Below are 17,657 nucleotides of genomic sequence, written 5' to 3'. Positions count from 1 at the left end.
AGGACAAACTCAGAAGAGGTCACCAGAAGATGTAGAGGGTTCAGAATGGAGGAGGGGTAAAGAAAAGAGCTATGTGGGAACATGTAGAATCATAGAAATGTTTTAATATAAATAAAAGTGTGTAACAATCCATTGATATTGGCCAAAAGTTTATTTTTTTTCTTTATTTTTTTTGTCTATTTTTTTTTATTTGTGTGTGTGTGTTTCTGTGTTTCTGTATTTGTATCTATTTGGGCATGTATGTATGAATGTGGCTCCCCTTCAAAACTACAGACATCAGATCCCCTGCGACTGGAGTTACTGACAGGTTTGCTGCCCATGGGGGTGCTGGCTGAGCCCTCTGCCAGCCAGAGAGGTCCTTTCTCTTAAACACTGAACCATTTCTCAGGTCTACAGGTGTGCTGTTTACATGAGTCCTGGGTATGGACCTCAGGTTCTCAAGCCTGCACCCAGAAAGCCCTTGAGTCTCCCCAGCACAGTTTCTCTAATCCTACCTCCTGTGGAGTAACTGCTAAGAACTGAATGTCTCTGACAAAGGACTCTATTGCTTTAAGCATTGGATGAGTGCTAACTAGGTTATAAACATCAAAAAGAACCTGAGGCTGACAGCTCTACCACACAGGTGATGTTTCTTAGATTCCAGAGAATAAGGATTTCTATAGAGATGATGTTTGTTCATTTCCACATCATTGAGCTTGTTTAATGGACATCATTACTTAAGCAAAGAAATGCAGAGAATTAAACACTTTAATGAGTAAAGTCAGGCATGCTGGAGCACAATACAAGCCCAGCATGTGGGAGGTGGAAGCAAGGGAATCAGGAGTTTGCCTTCTCTCTTGGCTCCCTTGACAGTGTGGGACCCACCTATGCTTCATGAGGACCTATCTCAAAACAAAACAGAATAAAATGTAAATATAAATTTATTTTTTAATTTTTTTGAAAGTAATTTTATTAAATTATAAAAGCTTCCATTTACGCCCCTCTTCCCAACACCTTCCCGCTCCCTCCCCTCCTCCTCCCTCTTTGTCCCTAAGGGCAGTCAGGGTTTCCTGCCCTGTGGGAAGTTCAAGTTCCTCCCCCCTCCCTCCAGGTCCAGGAAGGTGAGTATCCAAACAGACTGGATCCCCAAAATCCAGTATATGCAGAGGAAACTAGTCTCAGTGTCATTATCAATGGCTTTTCAGAAAGACTTCGGACCAGCCACATTCAGAGAATCCGGCCAAATTCCGAGAATCTGGTTAGATCACGTCCTCGTTCAGTCCCAGTCCAACTGGCCTTGGTAAACTCTCATTAGATCTGTCCCCTTGTATCAGTGGGTGATAGCATCCCTCGCAGTCCTGATTTCGTTTTTCATGTTCTTCCTCCTTCTGCTCCTCATTTGGACCGTGGAGGGCTCAGTCTGGTGCTCCAATGTGGGTCTGTATCGCCATCCATCGCCAGATGAAGGATCTATGGTGATAAGCAAATTATTCATCAGTATGGTTATGGGCCAAGGCCGGTTCAGGCACCCTCTCCTCTGTCCAGAGAACAATCTGGGGATCTATCCTTGGACCTGGGTTCCCATATATAATCAAGTCTCCTGTAAACCCTAAAATGACTCCCTTAGTTGAAATATATTCTTCCCTGATCCCATATTCATCCTTCCTCCCTCCCCCCCATCCCGGTCAATGGAGCTTTCTCCATCCCTCCCCTACTCCCTTCTCTCTAACCCTCTCCCCTTCCAACAACCCTCCCCCCCATGCACCCGAGGTTACCTGGGACTCTTGACTATTTCCTACTTCCTGGCGGATAGCTAAATAATCTTCATCAGGTTCGTCTTCTTATTTAGCTTCTCTAGGATCACGAATAATAGGCTCAAAGACCTTTAATTATGGTTAGAATCCACTTATGAGTGAATACATACCGTGTTCCTCTTTTTGGGTCTAGCTCCCTCAGGAACCAGCAATTCCACTCTTGGGAATATTCCCAAGAGATGCCCTATAATACTACAAAAGCATTTGTTCAACTATATTCATAGCTGCGCTATTTGTAATAGCCAGAACATGGAAAAAACCTAGGTGCCCCTCAATAGAAGAATAGTTAAAGAAGGTGTGGAACATATATACACATTAGAGTTTTACTCAGTGTAAAAAAACAATGACATCTTGAATTTTGCATGCAAATGGATGGAAAAAGAAAATGCTTTACTGAGTGAGGTAACCCAGACCCAAAAAGAGGAATATGGTATGTACTCACTCAAAAGTGGATTCTAGCCATAGTTAAAGGTCTTGTGCCTATAATTCGTGATCCTAGAGAAGCTAAATTAGAAGGTGAACCTGAAGAAAATTATATAGTTATCCTCCTGGATATAGGAAGTTGACAAGATTGCCAGGCAAACTCCAGTGTATGGGGGGTGGGGGGTGTGGGGTTGGAAGTAAGGGGAGATGGTTAGAGAGAAGGGAGAGGGGGAGGATTGATGATGACGTAGGATAATGAGATGGGGGGGAGGAAGAATGGATATTGAAGCAGGCAAGTATATATCTCAAATAAGGGAGCCATTTTAAGGTTGGCAAGAGACTTGTTTCTGGAGGGGTTCTCAGGCCCAAGAAGAGGTCCCCAGATTCTTAAGGGAGAGAAGGGCTTGAGGGATAGAAGAAAAAGAATATAGACATTTATAAAAGAAAATCAATATCTTTATAAAGGTGAAGTATTTAAAGAGACAGAGTACAGACAGGCATAGACTGAAGTAGTAAAGAAAAATAAGACACATATTGATACTATATACACAGAGTCTGGATTATGTATACTATTGTGCTTTCTTTGAATATTTTGACTGCAGAGAGACACTTTTGGTAACTACCAAGCTAAGCAAACATATATTCTTTAAAGTTACCTTGATTTCAATGTTTGAATCTAAGGATGTGTTGCTTTGGAAAAAAGGCTTTTCTTTGTTTCCATGGAGGATGAGAACATGTAGACTAATTCCAGACTAATAAGGGTTGATGGAACCCCCAAATGTTCACCATTATAACCCCCAAAAATACTTTACCCAACAAGAAACAGAAAGTAGTTTAGAGAGAACTATGCCCAGATTTACAAATATTATTTATAAATGTTTGTTTCCATTTAAAAGGTGATATGCTATAGAGATTTTCATTAGTATGGATCTCACTTTATTGATACAAATTTTAGGTGAATTTTGTTATTCTGTGTATATGTTTTCCTGGTCTTGATTAAGGTATTATGTTTGTCCAGATAATTTATAAATGTGATGCATAAATAAGAAATATAGGTTAACAGATAACCATCTATAATAGTCAAAATTATAGTTATGTTAGTTAGGTTTTCTAGATATTTAGAGTTATATTTCAGTTAATTAGGTATTCTTCAAATCTTTCAGAGACCTTCAGAATATGGTGCTAAAATATTTTAAGAACTTAGGACTTTTTATAGCAGTATGAAACATCTGCTCCTGGAGCCACTGAAAAATTTAAAAGGAAGATGTGCACTGTAGAGGTTCCTTATGGAGTTTGCTAGCCATTTGATGAAGAAACTGCTCTTGCCTGGGCTGCTTGGTGTTATGCTGCATAAAATAGACATGAAGGATCCACAGAGACATAACTGTCAAAGTTTTAAAAGAAAGGTGAGGCAGTCCTTTTGCGTTGCTGCTTCATAAAAGAAACTACCGGACATGCTATTCAGGCAGTGATATGTCTCTGTCAATTCTAGTTTTGGAAGTTGTTCAAAATGACTTTCCTGTTTACTTAGGTAATATTAGATCATTCTTGAGTCTTTGATGCAGTTGAAGAATAGATAATTATAATAATAGTTTTCTTAAATTATGAAAATTAATATATATATATATATATATATATATATATAATGGAACAACAATACTTGCATGATAACTGTTCTGTTATATGAAATTTTACTATGTTAAGGAACATTCCCTTTTATTTAAAGAGAAGAGGGGAGGTAATGTGGAATGCTGTATGCTGTGAATACCATTGGTTAATAAAGAAACTATCTTTGGCCTGTGCAGGAAAGAAAAAGTTAGGCAGGGGAAATCTAAACTGAATGCTGAGAGAAAGAAGGCAGTATCACAAGACATTATGTAGCTGCCAGAAAGGAAAGACATGAGCTGTCAGGTAGCACCTTTCCAGTAGGCCAAAAACTCCATAGTAAAATATAAAATAATGGAAATGGGTTAATTCTAGATGTAAGAGCTTGCTAGCAATATACTTAAGTGACTGGCCAAGCAGTGATTTAAATAATATACTTTTTGTGTAATTATTTATGAGGTTTGTTTAAATGGGTTATGAACAAGCAACATCCTACAACATAGGACTTCCAAACAGTCTCAAAAAAGGGAGAAGAAATATCAGAAATGTTTTTCCTATTGAATTTCTTATATAATCTGTGCATGATTTCCTGCCAAATAGTAATAAATTACATGATCCATAGTCACTGAAATTTTTAAAAAGCTCCTCAGGAAGAAACATTTTTTCCATTAAAGAAAGTTTGGAGGTAACACCATCCCTGTCTTCAAAGTCTATTATAGACCCATAGTACTGAAAACAGCCTGGTATAGGCATAAGAATGGAAAGTAGGACCAACAGAACTGAATAGAAGACCTAGATATTAAGTCACACACCTTTGAAAACCTGCTTTTTGACAAAAATGCAAAAATTATCAAATGGAATAAAAGAAATCATATTTAACAAGTGGTGCTGGAATAGCTGGATATCAACATGTAGAAGAATAAAAATAGATCCATATCCATCACCGGGACAAAGCTCAAGTCCAAATGGATCAAAGACCTCAAATTAAATTCAGCAACATTGAACCTAATAGAAGAGAAAGTGGGAAGCACACTTGAACGCATTGGCAGAGTAGTCCACTTCCTAAATATAACCCCAGCAGCACAAAACTGAGAGAAACAATTAATAAATGGGAACTCCAAAACTGAAAAGTTTCTGCAAAGCAAAGAACATGGTCAACAAGACAGAACAACAGCCTACAGAATGGGAAAAGATCTTAAACAACCCAACATCAGACACAGGGCTGATCCTCAAATATACAAAGAAATCATAAAGTTGGTCCTCAAAAGAACAAATACTACAATAATAAATAGAGTACAGACCTAAATAGAGATCTCTCAACAGAGTACTCTAACATGACTGAAAGATGCTTAAAGAAATATTCAACATCCTGAGTCATCAGAGAAATGCAAATCAAAACAGCTCTGAGATTCCATCTTACACCTATAAGAATGTAATATCAAAAACACTGATGAAAACTTATGCTGGAGAGGTTGTGGTGTAAAAGAACACTTCCTAATTGCTGGTGGGAATGAAAGCTGGTACAGTTTCTTTGGATGTGAGTGGAGAGATTTCTCAGAAAATTAGGAAACAACCTTCCTCAAGACCCAGTAATACCACTTTTGGGTATATATCCAAAGAATGCTCAATCATGCCACAAGGACATGTGCTCAACTATGTTCATAACAGCATTGTTTGCCATAGCCAGAACCTGGAAACAACCTATATGTCCCTCGATCAAAGAATGGATAAGAAAAATGAGGTACATTTACTCAATGGAGTATTCCACAGTAGAAAAAAATAATGACACCTTGAATTTTGCAGGAAAATAGATAGAACTAGAAAACTGTTTTGAGTGAGGTAACTCACACACAGAAAGACAATTATCACATGTTCTAACTCCTAAGTGGTTTTTAATCATAAACCAAAGTAAACCAGCCTTTAAATTACAATGTCAGAGAACTCAGACAAAAAGGAACACACTAAGAGTGACGTACATAGATCTATTCTACATGGCAAGTAGAAAAAAAAAAAACAAGATCTGCTGACTAAATTGAAATCATTGGGACTTTGAGGGGGAAAGTTGAAGGGGAAGGGAGAGACAGGCATGGAAGTAGGAAAAAATGTAGAGCTCAATAAGAAATCAATTAGAAAAAGAAGTTCAGCAAAATCCTGCACTTGAAAATCCTGCATTCACCATATATAACAATTTTTAAAAAAGTGTTACAGAGAATGGGGATGAGAGTATTTTAACTACATGAATAGTAGATATAGGTCAAGTATACATGACAGGATACCCTTTGAGTGGCAAACTATGAAAAATCTCACCACCCATCAGTCTAATCTCTGACTTCAGTACAGTATCAACAAATCCCTATCCAATGCAGCTTATAACCAAATACAAGGATTCCTCTAGGAATTACTTATTATCAAAGTATAGGGTAATGAGACTTTTAAACAGTTGCCCAATGGTTTGCCAGTCTTCATATCGTTAATGACCAAAGAACCCAAGCTAATATTAAAAGCTTGGAATAAAGCTTCTGATAATACTTCTTCAACAGGCAATGTTCTGATTATAGACAGAAACTTTAGGGCCCTTCATGACTCTCTTGATTGTATACAACTAGTGTTATTCAGGAAAAAGGAAAGTAAAGAAGGTGATTCTTTCTTGTTTCTTTTAATTATAAGAAGCTCCATGCTATAGTTTCTAACAATTCTCATACTATAACTGATTTGATAAAACCATTGTAAAATATTGGCACAGAGAAACATAAGACTCAGATTATGTCAATATCCTTGTGTTCTCCTGTGTGTTTCAAAAGTATGTGTTTGTTTGGAAGAAAATATCCATTTCTACAATCTTTGCAAACAAAACTTGCTACGTATAGTCAATGTAAAAAAAAGAAAAAACTTTTCTCTAAAACACTTCCAAAATATAAAACTTATTTTCATTGGTCTTGTTGATATTCAGCTGAATCTGGTGAAAGACACAATCCAGCTTTTGTCTGTGAGGTTTCTGGCCAGCAAGGAGTCCTGACCCTGTACCAGAAGATACATCAAAGAGCATTTGAAGGAAGAAATCGGCAGGCACCAATGCAAGATTTCATCCAACAATAGGAAAAACAAAATGATAACAGCAAAACCCAATGAACATACAACAGGAAAACTTGAACACCCTATTCCAGAAGAAATAGAAAGAAAACAACATTATGAAAGTGATAGAGTCGCTTAAACAGGATGTGAAAAACTCCCTTATAGAAATGTATGAATAACATGCATTTATTATAACAATAATAAATTGTTATAACAATTTAATATTAACAAAAAGTTTGTTAATATTAAATTAACAAAATTTAATATTATTTTAAATTATTAAATAGAATAACAAAAAGTTTGAAGAAATGAATAAATCCCTCAAAGATACCCTAGAAATCTAAAAAAAAAATAATCAAACAGATAATGGAAACAGTTCAAGACTTGAAAACTGAAATGGAGGCAATGAAGAAATCACAAATCGAGGGCCGGCTGGATATGGAAAATCTAGGTAAATGAACAGAGACTACAGAGAAAAGTATAACTAAAAGAATACAAGAGATTGAAGAAAGAATCTCAGATGCTGAAGACACTATAGAGAAAATAAACGCAATGATCAAAGAAAACAGCAAATCCAACAAATTCTCATCACAAAACATCCAGGAAATCTGGGACACAATAAAAAGACCAAATCTAAGAATAATAGGGGTAAAGGAAGGAAAAGAATTACAGCTCAAAGGTGCAGAAAATATATTCAGCAAAATTATAGAAAAAAAACTTCCCCATCCTAAAGGAGGATATTCCTATGAAGGTACAAGAAGCATACAGAACACTGAATAGACTGGTTCAAAAAAATCCCCTCACCATATAAAAATTAAAACACAAAACACGCAGAATAAAGAAAGAATATAAAGAGCTGCAAAGAAAAAAGTCAAGTAACTTATAAAGGTAAACCTATCAGACTTATACCTGACTTCTCTATGGAAACCATGAAAGCCAGAAGGTCTTGGATAGATGTGCTGCAGACACTAAGAGACCATTTATGAAAGCCCAGCCAAAATTTCAATCACCATCAATGGAGAAAACAAAATATTCCAGGATAAGAACAAATTAAAACAATACGTAGCCACAAATCCAGTCTTACAGAAAGTAATAGAAGGAAAATCACAACCTAAGGAATCCAACAATGCCCACAATAACTCAGACATCTAGTGACCCTTCATTAGCACAACTCTAAGAAGGGAAACACACAACTCTACAACTACAAAAAAAAAAAATAACCGGAGTCAACAACCACTGGTCATTAATATCACTTAATATCAATGGACTAAATTCACCTATAATTCACCTTAGCTCAGGCTAAGCACCTTGTTTCACCATAGCACAGGCTAAGAGATTGAATGTGAAAACAGGATCCAACATTCTGCTGTTTACAAGAAACACACCTCAAACACAAAGACAGACACCTACTCAGAGTAAAGGGTTGGGAAAAGGTTTTCCAAGCAAACAGACCTAAGAAACAAGCAGGTGTGGCCATTCTAATATCTAAAAAGTTGACTTCAAACTAAAATCTATCAGAAGAGATAGGGATGGACATTTCATACTCATAACAGGAACAATTCATCAAGAGGAAGTCTCAATCCGGAATATCTATGCCTCCACATAAACGCACCCACTTATGTAAAAGAAACATTACTAGAACTCAAGGCAGACATCACACACCACACACTAACAGTAGGAGACGTCAACACTCTTCTCTCACCAATGGATAGATCAATCAGACAGAAACCTAAAAGAGAATTAAGAGAATTAATGTAGGTAATGAATTAAATGGACTTAACAGACATCTATAGAACATTCCACCCAAATAGGAAGGAATATGTCTTCTTCTCAGCATCACATGGAAACTTCTCCAAAATTGACCACATACTCAGTAACAAAGCAAACTTCCACAGATACAAAAAAAAAAATTATTAGTAACCACCTGTGTCTTTTCGAATCACCATGGAATAAAGTTAGAATTTAACAATAATTCTATTCCCAGAAAGCCTAAATACTCATGGAAGCTGAACAGTCAACTACTTAACCACCCCTGGGTCAGGGAAGAAGTAAAGAAAGAAATTAAAGTCTTTCTTGTATTCAGCGAAAGGAAAGACACAACATACAAAATCTATGGGACACTATAAAAGCAGTGCTAAGATGAAAGTTCATAGCACTAAGAGCCCACATTAAAAATAATGGAGAAAGCTCACATTAGAAACTTAACAGGACATCTGAAAGCTCTAGAAATAAAAAGCATTCACTCAGGAGGAGTAGAAGACTGGAAATAACCAAACTGAGGGCTGAAATCAACAAAATAGAAAAGCAGAAAACAATCCAAAGAATCAATGAAACAAAGGCCTGGTTCTTTGAGAAAGTCAACAAGATTGACAAACCTTTCTACAAACATAGCTAAAGGCAGAGAGAGAACATGCAAATTAACAAGATCAAAAGTGAAAAAGGGCATATAACAACAGACACTGAGGAAATTCAGAGAATCATAGGTTTTACAACAAAAGCTTACATGCCACAAAGTTGGAAAATGTAAAAGAAAGGACTTGTTTTTAGATAAGTACCATTTACCAAAATTAAATCAAGACCAGATGAACAATTTAAATAGACCTAAAAGTCATGAGAAAATAAAAGCCATCATAAAAATCTCCCAGCCAAGAAAAGGCGAGGTCCTGATGGTTTTAATGCTGAATTTTATCAGAACTTCCAAGAAGAGCAGTTACCTACACTCTTTAATGTGTTTCACATACTAGAATCAGAAGAGTCATTGCCAAATTATTTTTATAAAACTACAGTCACCCTGATTCCAAAACCACACAAAAATCATCCAAGTAAGAATTACAGACCAATCTCACTCATGAACATTGATGCAAAAACTCTCAGTAAAATTTGGGCAAACAGAATCCACGAACACATTAAAAAAAATTGTCCGGTATGATCAAGTAGGTTACATCCCAGAGACGCAGGGTTGGTACAACATATGAAAATCTATCAATGTAATCCATCATATAAATAAACTGAAAGAAAAAACATAGGATCTTTTCATTAGATGCTGAAAAAGCATTTGACAATATTCAACACCCCTTTATGATAAAGGTACAAGGTTCATTCCTAAATATAATAAAAGCAATATACAGCAAGCCAAAGCTAATATCAAATTAAATGGAGAGAAAGTCAATGTCATTCCACTAAAATCAAGAACAAGACAAGGCTGTCCACTCTCTTCATATCTCCTCAACATAGTTCTTGAATTTCTAGCAATAACAATAAGATAACATTAAGAGATCAAGGGGAATCAAATCAGAAAGCAAGAAGTCAAAATCTCATTATTTACAGATGATATGATAGTGTACATTAGTGACTCCAAAAACTCTACCAAACAACTCCTACAGCTGATAAATACCTTCTGTGATGTGGCAAGTTACAAGATCAACTCAAAAAACTCAGTAGTCTTCCTCTACACAAAGGATATGGAAGCAGAGAGGGAAATCAGAGAACCCTCACCTTTTATGATAGCCACAAATAGCATAAAATATCTTGGGGTAACTCTAACCCATGAATTAAAAGATATATTTAGTAAAAACATTAAGGCATTGAAGGAAGAAATTGAAGAGGACACCAGAAGATGGAAGGATTTCCAATGTTCTTGGATTGGGAGGATCAATATAGTAAAAATGGTAATTCTACCAAAGGCAATCTATGAATTCAATGTAATTCCCATTAAAATCCCAACAAAATCTTAACGACCTTGAGAGACTAATAATCAACTTTATATGGAAAACAAACAAACAAACAAAAAATCAGAATAGCCAAAACAACGCTATACAGGAAAGGAACTTCTGGAGGCATTACCATCCCTAACTTCAAACTCTATTACAGAGCTACAGTAATAAAAACCACTTGGTATTGGCATAAGAACAGAGAAGTCGACCTATGGAATCGAATAGAAGACCCGGATATTAACCCACAAACCTATGAACACCTGATTTTCAACAAAGAAGCTAAAATTATACAATGGAAGAAAGAAAGCATCTTCAACAAATGGTGCTGGGCAAAACTGGATGTCAACCTGTGAAAAATGAAAATACTTCCATATCTATCACTATTCAGAAATCTCAAGTCCAAATGGATTAAAGACCTCAATATTAATCTGAACACACTAAACCCGATTGAAGAGAAAGTGGGAAGTAGTCTGCAACACATGAGCACAGGAGACTATTTCCAATGTATAGTCCAATAGCACAGGCAATAAGGGCAACATTAAATGAATGTGACCTCCTAAAACTGAGAAGCTTCTCAGAAGTAAAGGATACTGTCATTAAGAAAAAAGGTGACATATTGATTGGAGAAGATCTTCACCAAACCTTAATCAGACAAAGGTCTGATCTCAAAGTATATAAAGAAATCAAGAAACTAGACGTTAAATGCTAATTAACCCAATTAAAAATGGGGCACTGAACTGAACAGAGAATTCTCAACAGAAGAAGTTCACATGGTCAAAAGACACTTAAGGTCATGCTTAACCTCCTTAGTGATAAGCAAAAAGCAAATCAAAACAACTTTGAGATACCATATTACACCTGCCAGAATTGCTAAAATCAAAAACACCAACGTGGAGAGGATGTGAATTAAGGGGAACACTCATCCAATTCTTGGTGGGAAAGTAAACTTGTGCAACCACTTTGTAAATCAGTATGGCAGTTTCTCAGGAAATTCAGGATCAACCTACCCCCAAATCTAGCAATACCACTTTCGGAATATACCTAAGAGATGCCCTCTCATACTACAAAAGCAGTTGTTCAGCTATATTCATAGCAGCATTATTTGTAATAGTCAGAACCTGCAAACAACCTAGGTGCCCCTCAGTGGAAGAATGTTTAAAGAAAGTGTGTGGAATATATATGCATTGGAGTACTACTCAGCAATAAAAAACAATTACATCTTGAATTTTACATGCAAATTGATGAAAATAGAAAACACTATCCTGAATGAGCTATCCCAAATCCCAAAAGATGAATATGGTATGTACTCACTGATAAATGGATTCTAGCCATATCTAATGGTCAGTGAGCCTATAATTCATGGTACTAGAGAAGCTAAATAAGAAGGTGAACCCAAAGAAAATCATATAGGTATCCTCATGGATATTGGAAATAGAAAAGATTGGCAAGCAAAAATTGAGAATTTGTGGATGGGGGTCAGGTGAGGGTAAGGGGAGAGGGAGAGAGAGAAGGCAGAAAGGTAGGATGGGGAGAACTCAGGGGAATGGGATGCTTAGGATGGAGGAAGGGTGGATATGAGAGCAGGGAAGTAGATATCTTAATAAAGGGAGCCATTTTAGGGTTGGCAAGAGACTTGACTCTAGAAGGGTTCTCAGGTGTCCAAGGAGATGTCCCCAGCTTCTTCCTTGGGCAGCAGAGGGGAGGCCACTTGAACTGGTTCTATCCTATAGCCACATTGATGAATATCTTGCATATCACCATAGAACCTTCATATGGCAATGAATGGAGATAGAGACATAGCCCCACGTTGGAGCACTGGACTGAGCTCCCAAAGTCTTAATGAGGAGCAGAAGGAGGGAGAACATGAGCAAGGAAGTCAGGACCTCGAGGGGTGCGTCCACCCACTGAGACAGTGGGACTGATCTAATGGCAGCTCCCCAAGGCCAGCTGGACTGCGACTGATGGGGCATCTGATCAAACCAGACTCTCTATATGTGGTTAAAAATGAGGGCTGACTGAGAAGTCAAGGACATAGGCACTAGGTTTTGATTCTACTACATATACTGGCTTTTTGGGAGCCTAGTTTGTTTGGATGCACACCTTCTTAGACCTGGATGGAGAGGGGAGGACCTTGGACTTCCCACTAGGCAGGGAACCCTGACTGCTCTTTGTACTAGAGAGGGAGGGGGAGGAAAGTAGGGGAGGGGGAAGAAAATAGGAGGAGTATAGAAGTTGAATATTTTTAAGAAAAATAAAAATAAAAAAAGACACAATCCAGGTTCAGAAATGTGGGGAATGAGCACAATCCATGGTTGCTGAGGACAGAATCCCTGCTCTAACATTCAATCTTGACTAGAATCCCACTACTTTTTTCACAAGGCTATCCTTAAAACTGAGGATAGCCTGTAGGTGTTGATTGGCCAGGCTGGGTGTCCGTCAATTTCTTCATTCCTAGAAATCTTATATTTCAGTCGCTATTTTTTTCTGAATTATCTTTAGGCTGTTATTTTCCATGATGGTGACAGATATTTGCAATAAAGAGGCAGATGTTAAGAGCAGGTTCTGAGGTACTGCAACAACGATGCATGGTGTCTTACCTTGTTGGTAAAATTATGATAGTTTGGGGGCTATTAATTTCAGACAATATTAATCACATTTGTTTTGTTCAAATTTTTCTAATGTTCAGAAAGAGTTTCACAAAAAAATCCCAGAATTTAATATAAGTCTTGTTAACTGAATAGAGTGGTTGTTCACTTAAGTGGGAGTATGAAAAGATTCCATTTACACTGTTGATTTTGTTTTAGTTACATAAGTGAGACAATGTGTTTCAGGGTCTATATTGCGTTAGAATTACATTTGTCTAATAATATTTGAATGAAATCACAAGTAAATGAACAATCTCTCAAGGTGAAGGTCCAAATATATTTAAACACAAGTTTTTCAATTCTGTTCTACGTCAGAGGTGGATTGTTTTCTGTCACATTTAAATATATTAATAATAAGTGTGAACATGAATATTTATTTGATGTGATGTTTGAAATTCTACAACCAACTGATATATTTTCTTACACAAAATATTTTGTCTTTGCAAGACAGTAAACATTGACAACAGAGTTGCATACATTCCCTCATACACACTTGACACCAGTACATACACTGCTGTACATTAGACAGTTGGTAATACAGCAGTAGTGGTATGTGGAGCCCCAAAGCACAATGTGTATCAATCTGTAGGCATCCCAGCAACTGGTTTGTGTGAACAGACTAGGATGTGCTCCAACATACAGAGAGGAGTGTATAACAATCAAAAGTGGAATCTCAATTGTTACAGGAAAATTACTGTCACGTGAAATCTGCTGAGTTTTAAAGAGCTACTATCATTAAAATATATTCCTACAACCAGAAAGATGGCTCTGTTGGTAAAGGCTTCAATCTCATTCAAAATGACGTGAAATACTGCCTCATACCCTGTCTTAGTGACACAGTCAGAAATAAATAAATGTGACTTCATAGAAACAAAGTATTTCATGATCAGAGAGAGGAATGAACCTCCATCTTCTCTGTCCTTAGGCAGTTAGTAGAAAAGTCAGAGAAAATCATGTGTTTTTCTTTCTCTGCCTGAAGTTTTAAAGTTCCTGAGATCAGTTAGGGCTGAGCTCCCCCTGCCATTCCACAGGTCCTCTGCAGGGTGGTTTGTGTCTGGGCTATTGCTGAAGTTCCCTCACTGTGCTTCTTGCACAGTAATAAGTGGCTGTGTCCTCAGTGGTCAGAGAGTTCAGCTGCAAGAAGAACTGGTTCTTGGATGTGTCTCTAGTGATGGAGATGCGGCTCTTAAATAATGAGTTGTAATTAGTACCACCAAAACTATTTATGAATCCTATCCATTCCAACTTCTTCTCTGGGGACTGCCTGATCCAGCTCCAGTCGTAACCACTGAAAATGGAGTAACCGGTGACAGAGCAGGTGAGGGACAGTAATTGTGATGGCTTCACCAGACTAGGTCCTGACTCCTGAAGCAGAATCTGGGACAGAATTCCTTTAGACAAAAAAGTCAATTCTGTTAATCACATGTTGTCAGAACCCCGCATGGACACATGTATGAAGTGGAAACACTCGAACACCAGGAAGGGCTGTCACCAGGTAAAGCAGATCAAACAGTTTCATCTTGTAGAATACACCTCCTTTTCTTCAGAGGTCGGCCTCCTTGAGAAAGATGTGAGTTTCCACAGTACAGGAGGGAATTTAACATAGAGCTAGAAGATACATTTGCATGAGGGTAGTCAGGTTAGACTTTATAAACTGGAGGTGGATACTACCCTACTCAGTTAATAAAAGATGGTCAACATTTTGTCTGACTTCCTACAGATAGTGTATGGAATAAGAAAACATAAGTACTACATTCATTATAGTAAACGCATCTTGACATGAAACCACACCCACTTCCTAGCCCACCATCCCCACTAAGTTCTTCTCTTCCTGTCGTTGAAGGTCACCACTCAGTACTAATCTTCTGTTCACACTACATTTTCAGAGTTCTTGATTTTTGATTCGTATGCCCACACTGCTACTAGTGTTATTCCCTTTTCTCACCAATGAAATGGGATTCTGATATGCAACAATCTTTGCACACTTTAAATATGCATTATTCTCACTGGTTACTAAAAATCTGATGGGTCTACACCTTGGTAGGAAAGATGGTGCAGGAGTGTAAGACTAAGAGAATTCTGAGAAGATGAAGGGCAGTGTTAGAAGAGCTCACCAGAAGATGCAGAGGGAACAGGATGGAGAAGAGGTAAAGAGAAGACCTATGTGGAAACATATAGAATCATAGAAATGTTTTAATATAAATAAAGATGAGTAACAATCCAGTGATATACCAAAAATTTAATTTTTTTATAAATTCTCAGTTTATGTTATTTGTTTACAGGCAGACTGAAGAAAGAAAAGTCTGCCTACAAGTTTCCAATTTTCCTATAAAATTTGACCATTGACATATTGTTGTTGTATAGGGACCACACCTAATTCTTAATCCATCCATTTTGTAGAATGTAAGCACATTCTGAGAGAAACAGTTGACAATTCTGCACACAATGGATTTTAGGAAGACATCTTGTATAGAACTGAATGTCCCACTCTCAGAATATTGTCCAGCTTTAGGTCTCTGAAATATAGCTCAGTTGGTAGAGTGTATTTGCATGCCTGAAGACCTGTGCTCTTTCCCACCATGGCATGACAAGTGAGATATTGGAACAGGAGAAGCATAGGTTTGAGTAGTGATTTGTCTGAATGAAACTGTGCAAAAAAAACCAATAGAGAATAAGGAAATATTTTCTTAAATTGAACCTAGTACAAAGTTTTGATTTTATATAGAAATATAAGGTTTTTTTACATTATTAACCTTTAAAATAGCAAACCCTTTTACTGTCTTTGCATAAATTATTAAATGATTTATTAAGAAATTAAGATCAGAAATACTATATGACTTGATGCAGGTTATATAAGGTTTAGTGAATAATAAAAGTTTGCATTGAATTGAAGATTCAAATTGAGGCTGAGCCCATAGATCACTGATACAGAATTTCTGCCCTAAAGCCCTAAGATTGATTGTCAAAAATAGAGGTGCTACTGTATAAAAATAAACAGTATTTTTGATTATTATTTGATCAGTGATAAAAAACACATGAAATAGACCCATGTTAAGCATTTAGGTCTTCTAGGATTGAACTTTCCCACCTACTATATATAACTGCTGCTCCCCATGACAAAGGTACTCCCAGATATTTATGGCTTTCTTAAAAATCCAAGTGGGCCTATGCCTTCATGTCATATCCTTCTGCTTTTGAGTTCCTCAATGACTTGCCATTTTTCTACCTAACAACAAGCTATGCTCTCTGTCAGTAAAGATTCACCTGGACATTTAGGAGACATTTAGGACATTTAGCACCATGTAGTTCAGATACTTCCTATGTCAAAATACACTCTCTTCCAGTTACCTTCCTCTCCACACAACTCCACACCTCTCCACACCACCATGTCTTTAAAGAAGATTATATGATGGGAGAAAACAACTCTTGACACACATTCTCATTCTGAGAGTCCTGAAGTCAGGATCACCATTTTGGACTAAGGTCAAGATAAGAGTCAGTGGCTGGTTGTTTTGATTTTCCACCTTCAGGTTGAACTCCAATTTCTCTTTCTGAAATTTTATTAACCATGCTTTATTTATTAATTTATTTTTTTCGTTTATTAATTTTGCTTTATTATACAAGCAGTTCAGAAAAGCAAGAGCAATATCTTGAGCAGTCATCACCATGGTCTTGCTGAGATGAATAGCATGTACCACTGTGATTAATGCATGTTCTGCCTGGTTTCTATGACAACTAGTGTGGATACTGGGATTAATACATGGCATTTTGGTTTTCTTAGATTTATAGTGTGTACTATGATTACCTTGTCTGAATGACTGACGAGTGGGGCTCTTTTACTCTCAGATTTTCAGGCAGGCTTTTTTTGAAATACAATTGAAATTCCACTCCATTTGACATTATTCTTGCTTACCAAATGCGTTTCCTACTCAAAGTCCATTCTTCCAAGTGCTACGGTACTGGTTTGTTTGTTTTGTTTTATTTTTTTAGAATTTTTCCTCCCCATGCCTTCTTTAGCAGGGCAGTATTACTCCCCGAACTATCTAGTACCTGGCTCTTGGCCAGATGAACAGTGTCAGTAATATGTATAATCTTATACAGTAGTTCTGAAATGTAATCTCAGATTGATTGATTATACCAGCAAAAGGTATTCTGCTTACATGGTACCAAAGAAAAAGGATGAGCACAAACACAGCCACAAACTCGTTTGACCTCTAATAATTTCTCCCTGAAAGTCACTATTATATTTTAACCATTGTCTGAGATTTATGCCCTCAGATAAAAATTCAAACACATGCATTAATAAAGTTCTTGTTTTTATTTGTACATGAAGACTGTTGTAGAGATTCATATCAGGTAAACAAGTAAAGAGAATGTTACCCTGTGATGATTATTTTCAGTTGATA

At 36.9% G+C, this 17,657-nt stretch overlaps 1 pseudogene; it reads right to left on the bottom strand.

Moving 5' to 3' along the window:
• Nucleotides 1-14,310: 14,310 nt before the first annotated feature.
• On the bottom strand, nucleotides 14,311-16,639 carry LOC148120349 (Ig heavy chain V region 1B43 pseudogene; annotated as a pseudogene).
• Between the last annotated feature and the right edge of the window lie 1,018 nt (nucleotides 16,640-17,657).

The sequence above is a fragment of the Myodes glareolus genome, chromosome 11 (genome assembly GCF_982192425.1).
Source record: "Myodes glareolus chromosome 11, mMyoGla1.1, whole genome shotgun sequence".
NCBI classification, from domain to species: Eukaryota; Metazoa; Chordata; class Mammalia; order Rodentia; family Cricetidae; genus Myodes; species Myodes glareolus.
Note: the sequence above shows the minus strand (reverse complement) of the source record. Positions and strands in the feature narration are given on the sequence as shown.